We start from the raw sequence: 8,125 nt of genomic DNA, 5'->3' as shown, positions 1-8,125 counted from the left end.
CTTGTCTCTCTCTGTGCCACCTCCACCCTGCACCCCCACCCCCCTCGCCTCTACACTCACCCAGCTTCTGCTGGACTGAGACTTAGACCTGTCACAGATGGCGCTTTTGATTTCTCTCACCCCATCGCCCCCACCCTCCAACGCCCCTTCTGTCTACATCTCAAGGTGGCTGTGGCTCAGGCAGGCAAAGTAACGCTTCTTTCCCCTGCATGTAAATGCCAGCAGCAGTCTATGGTAGCAAAAAGTTGCAAAATGGTACGTGAAAATATTTTTTGCTGCAGTCGCCAATATAAACAGAAACGTTCAACAAATCTGCTGCGTGAAAGCTGATTTACTGTCAATACAGCTGCCCCAGCTGGATCTGAACTGCGTCTCCTGAAACTCCTGAATCGTGATTGGCTACAAGGCTCACACTCGCTTTGTCCGCAAGCCTCCCTCACCTGCAGGATTCAAATTTAGCCAAAGACTTGAGCAGAAACTCTGACAGAAGCTTCTGTTGCTCGGTAACGAAGCTCAGTACAGAATGTATCTCAGTGACTGACCCCAGCGGAGCATCCTGACTCCAGGAGGAACCAGCAAGGAGACCATGACTCATGAGCAGAAACATGGTCAGAGCTGCTCTGCCTCACTCTGCTGTCACCTCGCCACCTTGGAAAAGACTTCCTTTAATGCAGGTCCAGATGTTATCTACCACTAATCCTTTGATTTTCTGCTACGCTTCTTTTATTGAGGGTCGTGCAAAACATCATGTGGAACAGGAGACCATCATATCATCACCGCTACTCCTAGCAAAACCTATTTGCCATTAGCTTAACAGCAACTCCGCATGTTTCCCGTTTGAAATCAGATGCCATTACCTGCCCAGGGCTACATTTCGGGGGGCGGGGGTCCCTGATAGGGCTGGACTGGCCATTCTGTCATTGCCCCTCTGATTGGCAGTTTTATTGTAGGTATGTATGAGTGGCGGACCAGTATGGGCAAAAGTCCAGGGTTGATTTTTAATCCCAGTCCAGTCCCGGCTAAAGTCATTATTGGGGCTCTACCTATAGAACTAAATGCTGCTGTAACAACCAGCAATTTGGGGCCCTCTACAACTCAGAGCCCTGGGCTACCACCCTGGTTAGCCCATCCATAAGTCCGGCCTCGCTGGCTTCCCTGAAGGCTTCCAGTCCATCCTGGCCCGGCTCGGCAAGCACAGGCTATGGAGTTCTGAAATGCAACATGACAGCGTGAGGGCTGCCCGGGCCACTGGACTGTAGCTATACGCCCCCTCTATCTTCGGCTCACGGTGATGGAAGGCGAGCCTGCCGGCACCTGTGAGTGGGCAGAGCTGGAAACGCATACGCTGCCAAGGCCAGCTCCGCGGAGTGGGCCGCCTTAACGCGGGGATTTAAAAGACTAGCTATAATTAAGGCCGTTATGCAATTATTCTGAATAGCGGTATCTGATGACAAACGGGATTATCATTAACAGCAAGGAAACTGGAGCAAGAAAAAGTTGCAGGACTGAATCCCAGGAGAGAGTCAGTTGTTGTACCTTTGAATAAGCTGCTTAACATGAATCACCACGGTAAAATACCCAGCTGTCACCCGACGGGCTCAGAACCGGCAAGCTAATTTAGGATAAAAATGCTGCCGTTTGGAAATAACCACCCAGCATCTTAATTTTTCTGCTCATTCGCCTCACAGTCCAAGTCAATGAGAGCAACAACAAGACCCCCCCCCCCCTCCCCTTCGTCAGAGGATGTGATTGGCACCTGATTAACCTCTCCGTGCTGTAGTCACACCCGTCAGCCAATCATGTGTGTTCTCGCCGGGAGACGTCGACCAGTGAAATGACAGTGACGACAACAAAAACAGACAGGGATCGGACCCAAAGGCGTGCTCTGAGGGCCGTCAAGGCCTGTAACTGGCGGCACGAAGCTGAGGAGAAAGACAGCGGGGGCTACCGACACAACAAAATAAATGAACCGGAAACTGAATATTTATGTCATACACAAAACAAAAAACTTTCCCCCTGATTTTTTTTTTTTTTTTACCTACTAGGAAATGTGTTGGATCGAGGACTAGTCTAGAAGGTTGGGAGGAAGTGTTTAAGTTTTGATGCACACCCCACCCTACTTCCTGAACCAATTGGTGCTGACATCCTATGTACAGCTAAATAGTGCCCAACACACAAAAAGTTGTTTCACCCCCACCCCCACCCCCACCCAAATGTGTGACGGACAGCAGAGACCATACACAGAGAGGGGCTCGCTGGCGGGGGGCCAAGCAGCTTACAGCACCAACACCCCCCATCCCCAACGCACACAACTCCGCTGGGCTTTGAGATCTCCGAGCCGGCCAATTATCCCTTCCTCGAGCAATTATATCACATAACGCTGGAGAGACCACGTGACACACCCCCCTGATGAGCTTCAGCGGAACATTTACATACCACAAGTGGCATTTCAGCACAAAGAAGGTAACAATGCAACGTAACGCTAACGGAGCGGAAACCGGCGCAAATACTGCGTCAATAATCTGACTCGAAGCGCATTTCTTTATAAATATGCATGCGGTCAAAGATGCTTCCAATGAAGCCCGGCAACCGACGCGAAGACAACCGCTCACACACACCTGCACAAACCTGCGACACCTCCAAAACACGCGCGTGGACGCGCGGGCACACATGCAGACGCGCGCGAACACGCACGCACACACACACGCACGTCTGCCCTGATACGTCCCAGTAAAAGGGCTCCGGACCTCATGAGCAGAACTTGCCCTGGTCCCCGTACATTGGCCAGTGGTGTTTACTGTTATTTAAAAGAAAAATAAGCCGGTGTGACAGTTTAGCATTGATTGATAAGGCTGGCAGGGCAGGGGAGATAAACAAGCAGGTGATGGATACGCTGCTCTCGGAGTGAAGACATCACGCCGCAGGCAGAACCCCGCGGCAGGAGTCCAGAAGCCGCGGGCGGGCTACGCCGGCCCGATCTGGGCCCACTCACTAATGCAGCCGTAATCGCTCACTATATTTCCCATTAAAAGGAGCGCCTAATGAGCCAGTCTCACCAGCTCACAGAAACTGATTATTATCTGCGAGTTCCTACAGAGTTGGTGTTTGTCCAAGACTCTCTCGCCGCACCCGCCCTCCCCCGCCACTCAACTGCCTGCAATTACTCCCGGCGCCCAGTAGATGGCACTGTTGACTTTCCACAGAATCCCTCTGGAACGCCTCCGAGCTCTGCTACTGTCGGCTTCAGTGGCTGCATATTTTCCGCCGTCTGTCAATAAGGGCGTCAGTGGCGGGACTGCTGCTGCGCGCTTTCTGCTAGACAGAAATGACAGACCTCCTTCAAGACGCGGCTCGAGATTCATTCAGTGCGGAGAGGCAAAGCCTGGGCTGTCTGCACACTTATCTGAGAACATAGGGCCTAACATATTACAGGACTGTAAGGGAAGTGAGATTTCCCCTTCCTCAGGACTCACATTCACTATCTTGTGCCCCAGGGAAACTGTCAAACACAACTTTTCTTGAGTGGTCTGCTAAGCTTAGGTCAACCCTAATTTAGGGTCTGTGTGTGGGAGTGAGGTCCAAAACCATCTGGGTGTGTGTGGGTGTGCGTTCCTCTGGGTGACCTCATAACATGCTTGTCATGAGGCTCCTTAATTGGTTGCCTTGACGAGTTTGATGAGCCACCAATATCCAAACTATCACTGAACAGTATGGAAAAGAAAATCTGTTGTTTGTTTGAGTTTATTTGGATACATTTCTGGCCACTTGACTAATGGAGCAATACTAAGGAACATGGATGCCATACTGGCAAAAGTGCAGAAGGTAACACCTCATCTACGTCGAGTGTTAATCTCACACCCCCCGGCAGTCGTGTTTCACCCCCTTGTTTGTAAATGAACTCTGGAGGCTGGCAGATGCCTCGTCAAACCCCGACGCCGTTCGCTCCGCGACCTTCCATTGTCATACGCAGTAATTGCGCTTAACGGCCTCTAATTTAATTGAATCCTCCACTTTCAAGTTCACATGAAGTTGATACATAAAGATACAGAAAGCGCATGCCTTTTATGTGCCAATAACTTTCCATGCGCCTTATTTATCGCTGTCCGCCCGCTCACACTCTCTATTCACTCTCCTCCGTAACGACGGCACCGACTCGTATATCACTTTTGGATGCGTCCAGCCCGACGTGCATGCCCAGTCAAAGTGCCTGTTCCCTCCCGTTCTTTAACGCGCCAACCTGCACTGTCCCTCGTGCCCTGGCACTACGATGGCAGCCAGCCAGCGTCCGTCCTCGCCGCTAGGCTTCAGATACGCTGTTTTTCGGGGCATGGGGGCGACGCGCCAGCGTCCCTGACGGCCACTCGACGTTCCAAGGCACGCTGTGAGACGCGTGTGTGCGTCTGGGTCCGGATCGGCAAAGCTGCGGTGTTTGAAGACCACCCACCCCGACCTCGTCGCTAAAGGAGCTTCGATAACAAAGACGCCATCTATAATTGCCCTTCAGACAACCCAGCGGCGAGTGTATAATCTCAAAATAAATAAACTCATAATAATAGGCGGACGTGTGGCTCAGTGGGTTAGGATGCTGTGGCTGTGATCGGAAGTTCGCTAGTTCAAATCCTGGAGTTGGCAGATGATTTTTCTGTTGGGCCCCTGAGTGAGGCCCTCACAACGCACAGTCTCACTAAGGATTGTCTAACCCTGCTTTCTCTCATGAATTTCCATTGCTTTAGAAAAAAAGTGTCTTCTAAACAATTAAATCTAAATAATAATAACAATCATGGCCATATTTATATTGTGTCCAAATATGTTTTAGTCTGTCAGTCGACATAACGATTTTAGGATCCCTCAGGTTTTGTCGTCCTGCCATCTTGGCCGAAGTGAGTCAGAGTCAAGGTGCCGGCCCCCGCCGATGGCACTCTGACTCCGGCACAGCTGCGACTCCCCCTTTCATTACCGCCCCGTGCGTGCGGATGCACAAAAAAAAAACCCCGAAGCCTGCGAAGAGGCAATTTTTCAGCAGACATGACAAGCAAACTGTGAAGAGAGCAAGTTAATTAAAAAGCATATGAATATTCATGAGGCACTCGTACGGTTCCTGTAATTACATATTCAAAAAAGGTTTTATGTGCGGGCGAGCCACTGGTGTAAGTATTGGAGAGTGCCGTCTAATTCGAGCATATCGCTCAGCGTGCAGACGAAAACAAGAGAGTGAAGACGTCTTAATAAAAAGTAGAGCCGTGTTCGTCCTGGTGGGCTGTGAATAGGGTTAAAGAGGAGATGTGTAATGATTGTTCTAGTACAAATTGTAAAATACTAATGAGTTTTAAAGTGATTCGACGTACGGCAGCCAGCCATCTCGGCTCGAAAGGCGGCAGCGGCGGTGACGGCGGTGAGGGGCGCGCTACAGGGCTCCGTTTAACCTGAATGCCGCAGACTAACGAATCAGTGATTTATGGGCCCCCCGAACAGGAAGCGCCAGGCAGCACAAAGGAAGCCGAGTTCCGCCGTAGCACCGGGGTGGAAGCCTTCGATAACTAGACGCTCGTTTGAGGCGCTTTCTGCGTGGTTTTTTTTTTTTTTTTTTTTGCGGGGCCGGGCCGAGGTGTGGGATTCGCGCATTGCGACACCCTCCCATCGCAGCCCCCGCCGGTGCGCGTGTCGTTAAGCCCCCGGAACAAGCCGGAAACAAACTGACACGTTAAATGGCGCCTCTTTTTTTAAATACATCTTAGAGCCTCCCTCCATTCCGGGTACCCGCTAACGTTTGTCACGCTGGGGAAAAAAAAAGTTACTCCGCCATATTCGTTTTTGTTCAAAACAAATAAGAGCAGGCGGAGGAAGCAGCCTCACGTGAGCGGGGATGCTCTCATCTCTAATCTTAAGTGCCAAACAGGAAAAAAAAAATCACTAAGGCAAATATGATAGGGCGGTTAATCACCACTTTGCCCGGCTAATTTCGAGTCCCCGTGGCAACATAGCATGTTTTATTCAACGATACATTAGACCCCCATCTATCCCAGCCCTAAGCCCCATGTTCAGGATTGCGGGACAGCCTGCACACCGGCGGGACCTGCCCTTAGGACCCTCCCACCCCAGGAGCCTAGCCTTGGAAGCTGGGCAGGTCTGACCATAAAAAGGGACCCGGGGGGGGGGGGCCGTGGACATCACTGGGCTTAATGGCCGCTCACGTCGGGCGCCCAGGCTTGGTGGAACAAGCCGGCCATATGGAAAGACAATGAGCTACAGTAATTAAAACAGAACAAAGAAAGAGCGGTGAAGCCATAATTAGAACACTGATTAATCAGCTGATAATTTTATCTTGATTAATGCTGCTGATTTTCTCTTCCTATTGACCTGGGCGAGTCAGGTTTAGTCCAATTAAATTTAAATTATGCTGCCGAAAATTCCCTGTCAGAATTTGATGCCACCGGCTCCCTGTAAAAAAATAAAAAAATCTAATTGTACTGAAAGGAAAACAGTTCTTAGCACGATTCAGCCTTATTCGAGTTTTATGAGGAAAACGGAAACCTTTGTTGTTTTTTTTAAGCGATCAGGCACACGAGCAGGCCGATGCATGTGCCTGTTATTTCGACGAAACCCGGTGGGTACCTGCTGCAAATAAATTTAAGGGTGATGCTGTGAGGACCCTTCGCCCCTAAACCTTGGGCAGCCCGGTCTAGTGCATGTATCAAAATCGCAATCTTTACTTCCACACGACGAAGGATGGTGGAAATTTTTTGTTGGCTCTGCTGGCTGCTGTTAGAGACATGGCAATAGAGAACAATTACAGTTACAGGTGGAGAATAAAGACAAGACGCAAAACACACAAAGGAGAGGAGTAAATGCAAAGTAAGTAATAAACACGGCGGTTTGTGCACATTAGCCTAAGGTGTGAGACGTACTCTGAGAGATTTTACGTCACCGCGGGATGCGACGGTGCCGCAGCATGCATGCGCGTGGGGGGGTAATAACAGGCTCCTCCAACGTAGGCCGCCCGCTCACCCTCCATTGTCCCAGGATGCACCTGTGCGCCAGGAAGCGCTGGGGACGCGCCACCTCGCCACTCCCCGTCCCGCTGCTTCCCCGGCTTCGTCCTCTTTGACTTTACCGCCGCCGGCCAAAGCCCAGGCGGATCCCTGCCAGTGTCGCGCGACGGCAGGTGCGTTTACCCCGTCAATTAAAAAAGGAGGGGAAAAAAAAGCAAAATCATTTCGATGGCGGAAGGGAGAAGCTGGCCGCCACCCCCCCCCAATACGGGCCACTGCTTGGCAACACTGTGACAGGCTGGCCGGCGTCCAGATCCCATGCCGTGGCGTACGAGAAGCCCGGCCAGCCGGAGCGCCGCTGCGAGCCCTGCCGAATCGGGGCACGGACGCACGCGGGCAGGGGCAGACGGGCGTGAGGGAGCGGTGACCGGTGACGGCCACCCCCGCCTTGGGCGCCATCCGCGGCCCGAGCCGCGGCCAGGCGGGGTTTGGGTGAGGCGGGCTTCGCCAACTGGCTCAGCTGCGGCGTCCCTGGAATTACCCCGGCGCCAAGGCATGCAGCGCCCGTACGCATAAACGTCCACCTCGGAGGACGCGTCGCTGTGACAGCGTAAGAGCAAATGTGGACGGGCGTGCGAGAGAGCGAGGCCTATAAGGCATCGCGTGGGCAGCCCCCAGCTAAGCCACATCCAGACCTAGTTTGACCTCATCCTGGCATTTCGAGGTGAAAAATGTGTCATCGCAGAACAATGAGCACTAGTGGCTGTGCCCTCCCACATCTACCACACGTTAGATCCTGTGCTTCATTGCACCACGTGGTGAGATCTGATCTGGAGGGATTCATTCTTTTAATAAGTCTAAAGTTGACAGGAAACACAGGATACAACTCGACAACAGAGGATGACAGTCAAACTTGTGTAAAACGAACTGGTTGGGAGAAAACTCAGGTTTTAAACTGTTAAACGTGACAGCCACCTGAGGGATGATCGGCCAATAAGCCCCGCCCCTTAGTAAGAATAACTCTGCCCGTGAGAGCCATTTTGACATGAAACCATGTGGCTGGCTTTTCAGGTGAAACACACTCTCATCCTCCCTGGGGGGGCCTGTCGGGAAGAAGGAGCCAACTATGGCGTGGA

Source organism: Paramormyrops kingsleyae, chromosome 3, assembly GCF_048594095.1.
Source record: "Paramormyrops kingsleyae isolate MSU_618 chromosome 3, PKINGS_0.4, whole genome shotgun sequence".
NCBI lineage: Eukaryota > Metazoa > Chordata > Actinopteri > Osteoglossiformes > Mormyridae > Paramormyrops > Paramormyrops kingsleyae.
Note: the sequence above shows the minus strand (reverse complement) of the source record.